The sequence below is a fragment of the Carettochelys insculpta genome, chromosome 4, assembly GCF_033958435.1.
Source record: "Carettochelys insculpta isolate YL-2023 chromosome 4, ASM3395843v1, whole genome shotgun sequence".
NCBI lineage: Eukaryota > Metazoa > Chordata > Testudines > Carettochelyidae > Carettochelys > Carettochelys insculpta.
Window position 1 is genome coordinate 69,606,073 of NC_134140.1, and position 16,198 is coordinate 69,622,270.

Consider the following 16,198-nt stretch of genomic DNA (forward strand, 5'->3'; position numbering starts at 1 on the left):
TATGCAAGATGGACCCACTCAGGGTCCATCTTCCAGGGTTCAATTTTGCGTGTCTAGCATGTAAGCATGAAATCGAGCTCTCAGGGGTCACAGCTGACCCCGTACTCCTCACAAGACATGAGGAGTAAGGGAGCTCGACGGGAGAAACACAGAAAGTTTACGTAGATCAGCTAATAATCATAGTTCAGTTATATAGTAGCCTTTGCCCACATAGCTACACCAGTAACACCATTACAGGACCTAACCAGATCAGCCACACCTCTGCTTCTGAGTTGTTCTGCGTCTTTTGGGAAAGCTATTTATCTTTTGACTGCCTCACTGTCAGGTCTGTAAAACTGACAAAAAACTACATAAAAAACTATTGTGAAGCTTAACTAGCCTTTGCTTACACTTGGACCTGTCTTTTGGCAGGTCCAAACCTGGCTGCAGTATGGGGTCTTTTAGCTGCCTGAGGGAAGTCTCCCTCGGCAGACACGATTTTTGGGGCTGGCTGTAGCTGGAGGTCTTTTAGCTTCCCTGAGCCATAACTGTTTCAGTGATTCATTGCAGTTTCAAGTGTTATTAAACTCTGACGCTAAAACTATTAAACTATTAAAGGATTCCCCAAAAACAAAAACCTGGACTTGCAATAGTGGTTTGCACTGCTCTATTTTCTAACAAATATGGCCCCCAAACTCAGGAGAGCATCCTCATTTGGAACTTTCAACACATTCTTAATTTTAAGAGTCAGTGAAGACAGGCTAATCCTTGTTCCAATTCCATTTAAAGCCCATGGGAATATTTTCATAGATTTTGAGAGATAAACCAGGCCCTTATGAATACTGTGCAAAAGTTAGCTGAGACAGGCTCATTGTGCAACGTATTCATATTCCCAGCATGACACTGAAATGTGTTTAGGGCATAAGTCACATCACGCTAGGCATAATTAATTTGAAGGCAACAAACACTTTTGATCCCTGTTAAAGACTATGAATTTTGTGTAATGTCATAAAAATGTAACTTCCTCACAATGTGGAGATCTCACACTAATAGTAAATAAAGTGATGAAATAATGAGCTATGTTATGTATTCAGCAGAATTAATGAATAAAAATCTACTTTGGGGCAATAAGCACCTGTTGGGGTTGCACCAATCTGTGGCCCTTCAGGGGTCAACTCCTGTACTTGTAGGTCTCCACTGACATGCTTGTCTCCACCAGGTCCAGTGCAGCATAGCTCTGGCTCGCCAACTAAAGCAACCTTCAGCCATGCCCCTTTAAAGGCATTAAAATTCAAAAGTAATCCAGGAACAAAACAACTCAGAGATAGGGTCATCCCATGAATCTTCAGTAGAACTTGCCCATCTATTCTTGTCTCCCAGTCTTTGGCTGACTCCCCTTACAGTGTCTGGGCATGCCTTCTACAAGGGCAGATCCTGCTGCCAAACAAGCTCCATCACCAGGCTGCAACCACGCATCTCTTCCATCAAGAGAAGCAACAATCTACCCTTATTTCTGACCATCCTCAGACTGGGCTAGCTCGTCTCCCCACACCTGACATTGGCTGCTGGGGTAGCAGAAGAGGAGTGGGCACTGAGGCAGGCAGGTGTTCCTTAATCCTCTTGTCCCATTGCCATTCTGGGGACTCTTACCTTCCACCTGAGAGAAAATAATCTGCAGTTTGGGCAACCGTTCCAGCACTGTTCTGGACACAAAATGAGAGACTGGAGGGGCAGTTACATCTCACGATGTTGGGGCTTGATGTCCTTCATAGCATGGTAACATTGTTATGGGCATGAGCTATAAGCAGCGTGAATTTATTATTAAAAAAAGGTATGATCTAAATGCCTCCCTGGCCCATTTTACTGTCCAACTCCTTCTTTTTCAATCATAGAACAATCCTTTTCACTTGGGAACAATTTTTGCCTTAGGTAGAAAACCGCATATTCCTCGCCATTGCCCATCTGGAATAAGCCTGTCCTTACTCCTACATGAGAGGGTGTGTCTGTAAGAGAAATTCCTTAGAAAAACATGGCTGTATGATACAGGCTCCCTGCAAATGAGAGCCTTCAGAGTCTGAAAGGCTTTTCCCAGCTTTCCAAACAGCAAATCATTTTTGGGCTACTATTTTTGAGCAGATCAGTGAGGGAGACTGCAATAGATGGGTATCCCAGTACATACTAATATATGCAAAGTAATTCACTTAGGCAGGAACAATGAGTTTCACACATACAAAATGAGAAGTGACTTTGCCTGGTGGCTTTCATGGAACATAATAGCACAGCCTCAGGATTTCTGGTTGTGTAATCCATAGGCATGAAGATATATAAATACCTGGCCATACTCTTATTAGCTGCGTCTACACGTGCCGGCTACTTCGAAGTAGCCGCACCAACTTCAAAATAGTGCCCGCCACGTCTACACGTGGCGAGTGCTATTTCGAAGTTGACATTGACGTAAGGCGGCAAGACGTCGAAGTCGCTATCCCCATCAGGGGATGGGAATAGCGCCCTACTTCGACGTTGAACGTCGAAGTAGGGCATGTGTAGCCGATCCGCGTCCTGCAACATCGAAAGAACAGGGTCTGCCATGGTGGCCATCAGCTGAGGGGTTGAGAGACGCTCTCTCCAGCCCCTGAGCTCTATGGTCGCTGCATGCAGTGGCCCCTTAAAGCTCCCCGGCCCCTGCCTTCCTGTGCAGGAAGCTGGGAGCGTGTGCAGGCAGCAGCAGTAACACGCGGCTAGCCTGCACGCCTCCCTGCAGCCCCAAGACACCCCCCCCACGATGGCCACCTGCCAGCCCCCCATGCACACCCAGGGCACCCCCCCAAGGGGAGCCAGGGCTCCCAACCTAGCAGCCAGCCCTGGAAGAGGCAGCGGGGCCCCTCCTGGACGGAGGCCGAGATCCGGGACCTGCTGGGGCTCTGGAGCGAGGAGGAGGTGCTCCAGGTAATGGGGAGCAAGAGGCGGAACGCGGATGCGTTCGCTTGGCTGGCCGAGGGCCTGGCCGCCCAGGGTCACCCTGCCCACACTCCTGACCACGTCAGGAGTAAGGTTAAGGAGCTGCAGCAGGATTACGCCCGGGCCCGGGATGTGGCCAGCCGATCTGGGGCCGCCCCCGCCACTTGTCCCTTTTACAGGGAGCTCAGGTCCATCCTGGGCCCCCGGCACACCTCCTCCCCACCGGCCACTCTTGACACCTCGGCCGACAAGCCCCAGCAGGCCCCGGAGGCGGAGTCCGCCCCGGAGGCAAGCCCCGCACCCCAGGGGCCCCCCCATGAGCCAACCCCTGGGACGCCAGAGGAGGAGGAGGGGGAGTCCTCCTCCAACAACGGGGGGCTCCACATTGCGCTGCCGTCCTGGAGCTCCAGCAGGGCGTCTGCCCAGAGGGTGTCCCCCAACCGTGGGAGCGGACCGTCAGGTATGTACCCCTCCGGTGCACACCCCCGGGGTTGAGGGGTGGGGACAACAGACATGACCAGGGCCCTCCACATGCCCAGATGACCATGGCCCCAAGGACAGCAGTGGCATGTCCCTCAGAAGAGTGCATCAGCCCCTGCCCCCTCAGCAGGATAGTGCCATGCCCCATCCCTGGTGATGGGGGGAGTGGAACCTAGGGTCCCCCAGGGGGGAGGGGGTGGGACACCCAGCAGCAGCAGCAGCATCTCCTGGGGACGGGGATGGGGAACCAGCAGCAGGGGGGTGGGGGGACAAGGGCCATGGCTCGGGGGCCACACTAACAGCTGTCTCCACTCTTCTTCCCCCCCGTGTTCCACAGCTGCACCATCGGAGGGCCCGGAGAGGGCTGGCGAGGTGTCAGTGGTCCCAGAGAGCCCACCGAGGCCATCGCTGCAGGCCAGCCCCTCGGCGGAGCACCAACCAGCCCCAGGGCAGGGCCAATGGCGGAGCCACCATCCGAGGACGGCGACGGACCCCCAGCTGCTCACAACCCTCCGGTGGCAGCTGGAGGTGTCGGAGCGGCGCCTGAAGGTGGATGAGTGGCAGCTGGAACTGCAGGAGCAGGCGCTGGCCTAGCATCAGGAGGCATGGGGGGCCTTTATGTGCACTTTTGAGCACATAGCGGACTACCTGGCCCCCCCATGCTGCGCCGCCCGCCGCTCTGCCCGCTGCTCCACCCGCTGCTCTGACCGCCGTCCGCCACCCCGGGGCCTTCCACTGAGGGGGACCTGGGGCCTGCTGACACCTGCCGGCCAAACCTGCCGGTTCGCCCGGCCCCCAGCCAGCCTTGGCCAGGGCTGAGGCCAAGGCGAGGGTCGCGCCCACCAACCCTGGGCACCAGACAATAGAGAGGTGCGGGGCCCAGGACGTGCCCCCCCCTCCCCCTTTGTACATATCCCCCATCATAAAATATTTGTGTATATAGTTTGTGTTAGACCCCTGTTCTTTTATGGTACCTGCCCCCCCATGTAAATAGTTCCCCCCTTTTGTCCTCACTATATATATATATATTGTTAGTATTTTAATATAAGAGAGACCACTGTTTTGTTTGGGTTTCAAAAACAACAGGTCTATTTTTATTTGCAAGAAAGGTGGCGGGGGTGCTCTTGGGTGCTCTGTGGTGTGGGCGTGGGGGCAGGGAGTGTTGTGGAGGATGGGGGGGTGCAGTGGGGGGCCTGCCAGTATTCACCCCGCGGCCTGGTCGAAATGGGCCCGCAGGGCCTCCCGGACCCAGATCCCCTCAGGGTCCACCTGGCGACTGGGGGCAGCGGGCGGCTGCACGTCAGCTCTGCCAGCCTCCACAGCCCAGCCCTGAAAGAATGCCTCCCCCTTGCTCTCGACCAGGTTGTGCAGTGCGCTGCACGTGCCCACAATCTGGGGGATGTTGGTGGGGCCTGCATCCAGGCGGGTGAGCAGACACCTCCAGCGCCCTTTGAGGTGGCCAAAAGTGCGCTCAACCACCTGGCGCGCATGATTCAGGCACATTTTAAAGCGCTCCTGGCTGGCTGAGAAATGGCCCGTGTAAGGGTGCATGAGCCAGGGCCGTAGGGGGTACGCCGCGTCTGCGACGATGCAGAGGGGCATGGTGGTGTCCCCCACAGGGATCTCCCGCTGGGGGATGTAGGTCCCCGCCTCCAGCCGGTGGCACAGGCCCGAATTCCTGAACACCCGGGCATCGTGGATGCTGCCAGGCCAGCTAGCATAAATGTCCAGGAAGCGGCCCCGGGTGTCCACCAAGGCCTGGAGAACCACCGAATGGTAGCCCTTCCTGTTGAGGAAGCATCCTCCGCTGTGCTCCGGAGCACGGATGGGGATATGGGTCCCATCCAGAGCCCCAAAGCAATTTGGGAAGCACAGGCTGGCAAATCCCGCGATGGCGGCATCCGGGTCCCCAAGCCGCACGAGCCTGTGGAGGAGCAGGGCACTGATGGCACGGATGACCTGCAGGGGAAGGACATGGGAGAGCACCAGTGAGGGGTGTGCAGGGTATGTCTGGCCCTCCCCCGCCAGGGCTGCCCTCCACCCCAGGGCTCCCCCCGCCCCGGTGGGTCCTCTTACCTCCATGAGGACAGCCCCGACGGTGGCCTTGCTCACACCAAACTGCTGCTCCACGGATCGGTAGCTGTCTAGAGTGGCCAGCTTCCAGACAGCGATGCCGACCCGTTTCTCGACACTGAAGGCACGCTGCATGAAGGTGTCCTGGTGCCTCACTGTGGGGGTGAGCCACTGGCAGAGCTCCAGGAAAGTCTGCCGGCTCATGAGAAAGTTCTGGAGCCAGCGCTCGTTGTCCCACTTGCCGCGCACCAGCCACTCCCACCAGTCGGTGCTTGTGGGGTAGCTCCACAGCCGGCGGCGTGTGCGGCGGGAGGGGGTGGGGGGCAGAGGACAGCAGGGTCTGGGGCTGCTTCCTCCTCCTGTGGGGGCAGCTCCTCTTCTTCTGTGACTAGAAGGTGATCAGCTGCCTCCCGCATGGCATTGAGCAGGGTGAGCACTGCTCCTGCAGGGGCAGCTATGTGGACCTCTGGCTGCTGCTGCTGCTGCTGCTGCTGCTGCTGCTGGGGGTCCATACTGCTTTGCTGAGGTGTGCGTGCCTATGGTTCTGCAGACTGCATGCTGTGCAGGCTGAGTGTGTCTGGGAGGGGCCCTTTAAGGGAGCGGCTAGCTGTTGCCTCAGAAGTGCTAGTCCGCCCTGTGACCCTGTCTGCAGCTGTTCCTGGCACCCTTATTTTGATGTGGGCCACTTTGGCGTGTAGACGTTCCCCTGCAGAGCCTACTTCGACGTGGTGCTGCCCAACGTCGACGTTGAACGTCGACGGCACCAGCCCTGGAGGACGTGTAGATGCTATTCATCAAAATAGCTTATTTCGATGTCGCTACATCGAAATAAGCTATTTCGATGTAGCAGTCACGTGTAGACGTAGCTATTGTTACTGTACACATCCGTCCACTGAAATGGTTCATCCCATGGGACATGAACCAGCAGTGCCTTCAGCACTCTTCAGGATGCCATGCGTTGACATTCCAAGAGGCATAAAAGTTCCAAACCTCCTTTGATATCGCATTCATAGAGCCCTTGTCAGGTACAAAATTTGTATTTGCAGCTGCAAAAATGAGCCGTGGATATTTGCATTGACATCCACAGATGTGGATACCTGTGAATATATAGTGGATAACTGTAGATTTGCAGGGCTCTGCTCATTCAGAAAAAAATGTTCAGAATCTAAGCTGGGGTTTTGCTCTGTGTGCAGCAAATAGTATGGCATGGGTCAAATGCATGATTTTTCTGTTTTAAAGGTCAGGAAACCAGGAGGTTGACTTGGACCTCCCCTGCTTAGCAGTCTTTCTCTAAATAGTATAACCACTCTACCTGAACTTCAGAACAGAGGAGCACCTCAGCTTGGTGGCTGTCCACTATCTCCTCATTAACAACAGTGCATAGACCCAGCTCATTGTCTCATCTTTCTTTTGTTCTTCATTATAATTGTAAAACTTAACCAGGATTTTCAATTGGGGCCAAGGGGTCATTGCCAATAATGGACTGAACTGTGGTTCTAAAGATGCTTCTAGCTGCTTAGAACTCCCTTCATCCACCTCGGTAATGTCTCCTATACCTGCAAGGCTTCCAAAGCAGTCAACTGGTAGTGGGACCTCCATGCGCAGGGAAAATTACAAGAACTGTCTCCCATAGGCTATCTCAGCCAGTAACTGGGTAGGTAAGAGATGCAGCCAGGCTGACCATAAGGGATCTTGTATGCTCCCTCCACAGTGAGCTGCATTTTGATGTGGGGATATGGGCTTTATATCCCTGTGCCCACAGCTTAAGTAGATAGTGCCCTGGGCTCGCCCTGGAGTTGGTAGCCTGGATCATCTTACATGGGTTTGGCTTCAATTTGCATCCACAAAGCCCATTATTTCTGTCTGATTTACTTTGACAAGGGTGGTTAGTTTAGTTGCTCTGTGCCACCGTGATAGGGCATCTCCAGTCAAGCCTTGCCCATAACTGCATTTCACTAATGGATACATAAAAAAACAAATAACCCACAAATGGATGTTGGTATCTGAGCCTCTCCTCAGCACCTAGATAGACACTCCTTCATGGGTTTCCCTATTCCTGACTTCAGGCCTTCCCTTTTTTGAGACCAGGGTGGAACAGAGAATTATCAATCAGGGACCAAACCAGGCTGCCCCAGTTCTTTAGTCCAAGTTGTCTGTGATCTCCCTAGATTTCTCAAATCCTGGTGATGAAAGGGGGATATGGGGGTGTCTGGGGTAGAGGTAGTATCTGGCAGCTGTGCCTTTTCAGGCGGACGGAAGCACTGGTCCTCACCCACCATTCAACTCTCACTGTTGGCTCCTAGCAGCTTTTGTGCATTACAGCGATGCCATGCCCTGGGCAACTGCATCAGCTCGCAGGCAAAACACAGTGAGGGGGGTCTGGTCTGTCTCACATACTGACCTTATGGAGGGACTTGTTCCTTCTCCCTTCTAATGCACAATCTCAACAGCGGACCAGGAGGTGTGGTGCTGCAAATCGACAACTCCTGTGAAGGTGGAGGAGGACGCACCACTGCCTTGTGGGTTATTCTGGGAAGGAGTAAGGCTAAGGGAGTAAACCCTGACAGAAAATCTGGAGGGGAGTCCGAAGGTGGTTCTGTGTCAACTTCTGGCACTGTCCAAGCAACTCCTGCAGCTGAGCTGGTACCAAACGTAGAGGTTATCCTTTCCTTTGGACTCTATCAGTAAAGCTGAGAAGGGGGGCCTGGCGTCTGGGCAGGCCAGGGTCTCCATAAAAATTGCCCAGGCTCGCGCCTGGAGAGGTACTCCAGCATCACTTAACAGTGTTGAACCAACATGGAAAGTAACAGATACCGGTTATAAGCTCTTGCTTGATTGGCGTAGAGAACGAGCACCAGGGGTTGCTTCAGATGGTGGGAGAGATCATCGTATCTCACTGGACAGTCACCACCCGCCTTAAGCTGGGCAGTCCCCAGCCAGTAGGGTACTGTCTCGCCGCAGTTCACTTGCCTCACTGGGTGCGTGAGGCTTAAGGTTCCCAAACCTGACAAGTGACTGAAATGAGCACCAGACAAACCAACAAGAAAATTATTAAGAAAAGGAAATCATCAAAGTTTCAAGCTTGCTTGTTGGAATGTACGGACTATGTTGACGGGTTTGACTGAAGATCTTCAGGACATCAGCGACACCTGAAAGACCGCTGTCATCAACGAGGAACTGAAGAGGCTCCAAGTTGACATCGCCACTTTGCAAGAGACACGACTCGCAGCTTCTGGGATCCCTAAAGGAAAAGGACTACACCTTTTTCTGGCAGGGCAAAGCCCAAGAGGAACCCAGGGAGCACAGTGTCAGCTTTGCCATCAGAAACACCCTTCTGCAAATGGTGGAATTAGTCACAGGCAGATCAGAAAGACTCCTTCAGGTCAAAGTTCAAACCTGCGCCGGTCCTGTTCACCTGATCAGTGCTTATGCTCCAACCCTGAACGCCACACCAGAAGCAAAGGACAAGTTCTATGACAAGCTCAGTGCTGCCATAGTGCAAATACCTGCTCATGAACAATTGTACCTTTTGGGTGACTTCAATGCAAGAGTTGGAGCCAATCGTGACCCATGGCCCTCTTGCCTAGGTCACTTCGGTGTGGGAAAAATTAATGACAAGGGACAGCGTCTCCTTGAACTTTGCACATACCACAATCTGTGCATCACAAACACATTTTTCCAAACCAAGCCACAGCACAGAGTGTCATGGAGACACCCACGCTCGAAACACTGGCACCAATTAGACTTGGTCATCACCAGATGTGACAACCTCAGAAACGTCCTCCTGACCCGCAGCTACCATAGTGCCGACTGCGATACAGATCATTCACTAGTCTGCTCCAAGCTCAAGATGAGAACCAAGAAGCTGCACCATTCTAAACCAACTGGAAGGCCCCGCATTGATGCCAGAAAGATGGCAAACTCAGAAAAAGCTGAAATGTTCAGAGAGACTCCTGAGGAGAATCTGTGCAGCAGCTCTGGGGGTGCTGATGCAACATCCAGATGGCAACATCTGAGGGACACAATCTACAATACGGCCTTGTCAGGGTTTGGAAGAAGAACTGGAAACACAAACGACTGGTTCGAAGCTAACTCTGATGAGATGATTTCAGTCATCGAAAAGAAGCGTGCTGCACTTCTGGAGTACAAACGCTCACTGATTCAGAATACACAGCAAGCACTCAGAGTAGCCAGAAAAATAGTATAGCAGACAGCCAGGCACTGTGCCAACAACTACTGGCTTAAACTATCCAGCAGTATCCAGACCTGTGCTGACTCTGGTAATCTCAAGGGAATGTACGAGGGCATAAAGAAGGCAATGGGACCCATCCAGAACAAGACAGCACCTCTGAAATCCAAATCTGGTGAAGTTATCACTGACAAAGCCAAACAGATGGAGCGATGGGTCGAGCACTACTCCGAGCTGTACTCATGCGAGAACACTGTGGTTGATACAGCCCTCAATGCTGTCGAGCTCCTGTCAGTCACGGACGAGCTGGACCAGGAACCAACTGTGGTCGAATTGAAGAAAGCTATTGACAGCACTGCAGTAGGAAAGGCCCCGGGCCAGGATGGTATACCACCAGACATAATCAAGTGTGCCTTGGACACACTCCTGGAACCCCTACATGAACTGCTGTGCCTGTGCTGGAGAGAGGGTGGGGTTCCACAGGATATGTGGAATGTCAGCAAAGGAGACAGAAGTGACTGCAACAATTACAATGGAATCTCCCTCCTAAGTATCACTGGTAAATTGTTCACTCGTGTCATCCTTGGAAGACTCCAGAAGCTCGCTGAGAGGGTGTATCCTGAATCCCAGTGCAGATTCCGTGCCAAGAGATCTATCATTGACATGATCTTCTCCCTGAGGCAGCTGCAGGAGAAATGCAGAGAGCAGAGGAAGCCACTCTATGTCACCTTCATTGACCTGACCAAGGTTTTCGACTCAGTCAGTCGGGATGGACTGTTTAAATTGCTCCACAAGATAGGCTGTCCACCACAGCTACTCAAGATGATCCAGTCTTTCCACAAAGACATGAGAGGAACCATCCAATATGACAGCACATCATCAGATGCCTTCAGCATCAGGAGTGGCATCAAACAAGGATGCGTCCTTGCTTCGACATTGTTCGGGATCTTCTTCACACTCCTCCTGAAGCATGCCTTTGGATCCTCAACAGAGGGCATCTTTTGCACACAAGATCTGACAGGAAACTGTTTAATCTTGCAAGGTTGAAGGCTAAGTCTAAGGTGTGTGAAATGCTCATTAGAGACATGCTGTTCGTAGATGACGCTGCTGTAGTGACACACACAGAAGGTCAGCTTCAAAAACTGCTGGATCAGTTCTCCAAAGCATGAAAGGACTGCCGGCCTACCAGCAGCCTTGAGAAGACAAGCATACTTGGTTAGGATGTTGCTGAACCTCCATCAATCAGCACTGACAATTACACGCTAGAGGTCGTCCACGAGTTTACTTACGTCGGGTCCACCATCACTAACACCCTGTCGCTGGAGTCTGAGCTAAACAGGAGGATTGGAAAAGCAGCCACAACTCTGTTAAGACTCAGCAAGAGAGTGTGGAACAACAACGAGCTGCACACTCATACCAAAATGCAAGTCTACAGAGCCCGCATCCTCAGCACCTTTCTCTACGACAGCAAGTCTTGGACCTTGTATGCCCACCAGGAAAAGAGGCTGAATGTCTTCCACTTGCGCTGCCTCAGGCGCATTCTTGGGATATCATGGAAGGGCAGAGTGCCCAACAACACCGTCCTTGAGCAAGCTGGAATTCCAACCATGCATACCCTCCTCAGGCAGTGGCGGCTCCGCTGGCTTGGCCACGTCCACAGGATGAATGATGGAAGGATCCCAACAGACATCCTGTACAGTGAGCTAGCCTCTGGCAAAAGACCTCCCAGACGCCCCCAGTTGCGCTACAAAGATGTCTGTAAGAGGGACCTCAAAGAGGTAGACATTGACCCAGATAGCTGGGTAGAGCTGGCAGACGACCGCAGCAGCTGGAAGCAGGAACTACACAAAGGCCTTCAGAAGGGCAAGATGAAGATCAGACAGCTGGCAGAGGAGAAGCGAGCCCGTATAAAGGACAGCAAGGACCTGGCAGACACCCACTACATATGCAGCAGATGTAGCAAGGACTGTCACTCTCGTGTGAGCCTCCACAGTCACAGTCAATGCTGCAAATGACGATCTTAAATGGAGTTACAAAGGGCGCGATCCATAGTCTATGCAGACTGAAGGATGCCTACCTACATGGTGATGAAAGACCCAGGAGGGACTCCTCAGGGCACTGACACACACTGACATATTTCTCATTCACCTGAGCTGATTCATTGGTACTTCTCTAGATGTTGGAGTAGCAGCTCTAACCAATCTATAGCTTCACTTTAGCTAGATGACATCAGCCACTGTCTTGGGCTGGTGCAGGAACCAGCAAACATAAAAGATTTTTTCCAATTCAGTAAAAAATTCAATAATTCAAGAGCCGCAATGCATGTGAATATGAGATGGCCCTTAATAATGTCAAACCATGGCTTTTGCAACTCCTGTTTTAAGAACAGTGCACCCACTATGATTTGTAATGCAATACATGTTTATTGCAGGACATTCACAAACTTTTTACATAAGCTATTTCCTCACACTTTATATGGCTATGTCTACACTAGCCCAAAACTTCGAAATGGACATGCAAATGGCCATTCTGAAGCTTACCAATGAAGCACTGAAATACATATTCAGCACCTCATTAGAATGCCAGCAGCCGCAGCACTTCAAAATTGATGAGGCTTGGCCAGATGGGGCTCCTTTTTGAAAGGACCCCGGCAACTTCGAAATCCCCTTCTTGCTAACATCAGATAGGAATAAGGGGATTTCGAAGTTGCCAGGGTCCTTTTGAAAAGGACCCCGTCTGGACGAGCCATGCGGCAGCGAGCCGCATCAATTTCGAAGTGCCGCGGCTGCCGGCATTCTAATGAGGCGCTGAATATGTATTTCAGCGCTTCATTAATAAACTTCGAAATGGCCATTTGCATGGCCATTTCCAAGTTTTGGGCTAGTGTAGACACAGCCTATGTGTGTTTGTACCACTGCCTTCCTGACTGTCACTCCAAAACCTTCTCTCTCTCTCTCTCTCTGGAGGATGCTAGGGGAATTTATCCAATGTTTTAAGATCATATATTGTTTCATATTTAGATAAGAGTTGTTCATTTGAGAGCTTTTAGATGTTCACTGTTTATTGAAAATAATCAGGAAGGTGTTTTTTACTTTGCAATTACAGCATTGGGAAACATAAAGAAGTCCTTAAAGAGCCACATGCAGCTTCAGAGCCGCAGGTTGTAGATCCCCTATCTGGTGGCATAAAACCCTGCCTCTTCCCCCCCAGTAGGCAGTAGCTGCATGAACTGTTTGAGCAGTTTTTGTTTCTATTACTTGAATTCCTATCTTAGACTGAGCGATGGCTCAGGCATCAGACAAAAAGCTTTCAGAGCACCCAACTACTTTCCTTCTGCAGGAGACTGTGCCCACATTCTCCACCAATTTGATAAGTGTATTACTGGAGCAGTGCACCCTTGCATCCCTCTGGGGCACAACTGGCTCTGCTGCAAGCCTCCTGGAGTGTGTGCTGAGCTCACCTTCCAACGCAAGTCAGAGTTGCTTTGACAGAGGAGAAACAGATGGCAGGTGCTCATTGGAAACTTGTAACGCTGGATTGTTATTAGTTGGGTGGCAACCATTCTGAGGCTGAAAAATAGAAATCACCACAGTGTGAAGGCCATTGTATCCTGCTGCACGACTGTGACTCTTGGCAATATGCAAGAAATAACAGAGGTATATGATGCAATGAGTTTCCTTAATGGGGAGTGTGGGGGAGAGGAGTATTGAGTATGATAGATGGATTGAATATTCCCACTCTTGCTTCTCTGTAAATACTGTAAACAGAAATGGATGGCTTTCAAAGGTTATTCAGGCACTTGCGAATCACTGGAGATGTTATTGTAGGACAGTAAGCGAAGCTGCATGGCACTTGTATCTTTAGGCATACTGAAGTTTTTGAAAATAACTTTTCCCAGAACTCATTAAAAATTTTTTTCCTCAGACCTGCACAGTCACATAGGTGGGGATGATTCTCAGAGACTTGGCCTATACTCTGCTTAACTGGCTCATGAAGCTATACACTGGGCACCTGGAGAGAACAAAGAAAGAGTTAGGTTTATCCCACACTACTGAGTTTTGCTGGCATAGCTGTAAGAAGTGTGGGGAGAAAACTCAAGCCTCCTAGTTGATGCAAGTGTCTCCCCAAACCTCCATGTAGTCACAACTATGCTGACGGAAGAGTGCTTCTTTCATCTTAGCCAATATCTTTTGGACAGGTGGTGTGACTGTGCTTACGCATATGCTCTGTTTCCATTAGGAAAGATTGCCAGTACAGCTACTGGCCATAGTCTGGTGTGGGTATGTGTGCAAAAGGGATTTACCACAGGCTAATATGGCTTTTGGATACATTTTAATAATATTTTCAGTTTGTGATGCATTTCGCAAGCTTGGATTTCTGCTCTAATGAGAAATGTGGGAATGATTTTCTCAGGTTAGGTCTATACTGGAAACTTCTACCAGTATGTTAGACAGGTTTGATTGTTTGCTTGTAATTATTAGGATTGTCAAGCAGCTAAAAATGAATTGTAATCAATCATTCTGTTAAACAAGAGAATACAATTTTACTTAAATATTTTGGAAGTTTTCTACATTTTCAAATGTTCTTTCTATTGCAACATAGAGTACAAAGTGTACTGTGATCTCTTTAGCTTTATTACAAATATTTTCACAGAAATAAAAGAAATAATATTTCTCAATTCCCCATTTCAAGTAGTGCAGTGCAATCTCTTTATGGTGAAAGTTGAAATTACAAATACAGAATTGTGCAAAAACATAACTGCATTCAAAAATAAAACAATGTCAAATCCAATCAGTCCTACTTTTTGCTCAGCCAATTGTTCAGATGAACAAATATGTTTATATTTATAGGCAAATACTGACCACTTTTTGTTTACAATGTCACCTGAAAGTGAGACCAGGCATTCATATGGCAGTGTTGTGGCTGAAATCACAAGATATTTACATGCCAAATGTGCTGAAGATTCATATGTCCCTTAATACTTCAACCACAATTCCGGAGGTCATGTCTCTACTATTGTTTAACAGTGTGATTAAAACTGTGATTAACTAAAAATCATGATTAAAGATTTTAATCTCAGGAGTTAATTACAATTAATTGACAGCCCTATTTATAATATTTCATTGCTGGCAAATGCCCTACTGTAGGCAGTTATATCAGCATAAAAATGCTTTTGCCAATAGTTTATTTTTCTTGGAGAACCAGAATAAGCTATTCTGTCAAAAGCATTTTGCCAGTATATATTGCATCTACAGTGGGACATTTTTCCAGTATAGCTATACCAGGAAAACTTCCAAATGTAGCCTAGACTTTTGATCCAACGGAAAGATGGAGCTTGCATCACCACGGTACAGAGCTTCCAAAGAGACTGGACAGCACTGATATGATTCCTTAGCAGCCTTGCCAGCTGCAAGATATTGCTATGGTGTCAGGCTGCTTATATGAGGACTAGGAATGTTCCTGCTAGAGATGCATGTGCATTCTCTTTGGTGCAGCACAAGAGAGAAAAATAAAATCTGATTTCAATTTAAAATCCAGAACAAAGACACTCATGACTCAGAGCAGTGTGGGCTCCTAATCTGAGTAACTGGCTACGGGAGGTAACAAGCTGAGGTCTTGAACTTTGAATGGAGAAACCAAGGCATTTGAAAATACTCTGTGCAATAGGTTACATTAAATCTAAGAATGTAGCTTCATTAAACAGATCTCATACAATGAACCTGCATTAAACTTCAGCATGGTATTAGAGCAGAGAAGATTGTTAGAAGTTGTGTTTCTGATCTAAATTTCATGTGGTAGTGCTCAGACTTCTACATTACTGCTGTAATTACTGATATTAATCCAATTTCAAGTGAAACTAAATCCAAAAATATGTCCTCAACAGCAGCAGGATGACTAGCTTAGAGCACTGCCCATATAAATTCAGTATCTGAATTTCTTCCTCTTTTCCTTAGAAATTTGGAGAAATAAGAATAGATAGCAGATGAAATGCAGATTCTGAATTATTCTAAAAAGAAGGGAGCAAGGCAATAGATGAACAACCAGACAATAAAAATGGGAGATGAAAAATGAAGCCTGCTAGGGAAGAGTAGTAAGATAGGAGGAAGAGATGGTTCTGAAGATTTTTGAGAAGAGATTAAAGGAAAGCAATAGGACAGAGATTAGTTCAGTTACTGCTGCACTGGAGGCAGAGCTTTATAGTTGAGTTGATCAGCTCTTTAGATAACACTGTGAAAATTCATTCCATAGCACTGTTAATAATAAAACTATTTATTTCAAAAATAGAATAGCTTTAAAATGTGAACTGAATAACTCATATTTTTCATTCAGGATACATGAAAAACTGACTTGTATTCTCTATGGGAAACTAAGTCCATTTTTCAAGAATAAAAGAATATGTCTAATGTCATGAGACAGTTTGTACATAGGACCCAACTATTTAACAGAGTGAAGTACGTGTCCAAGGAGTGAACAGGTTGGCCATTTCTCTCCACAGAGCTATGTGGGTTCTTGTTCAAA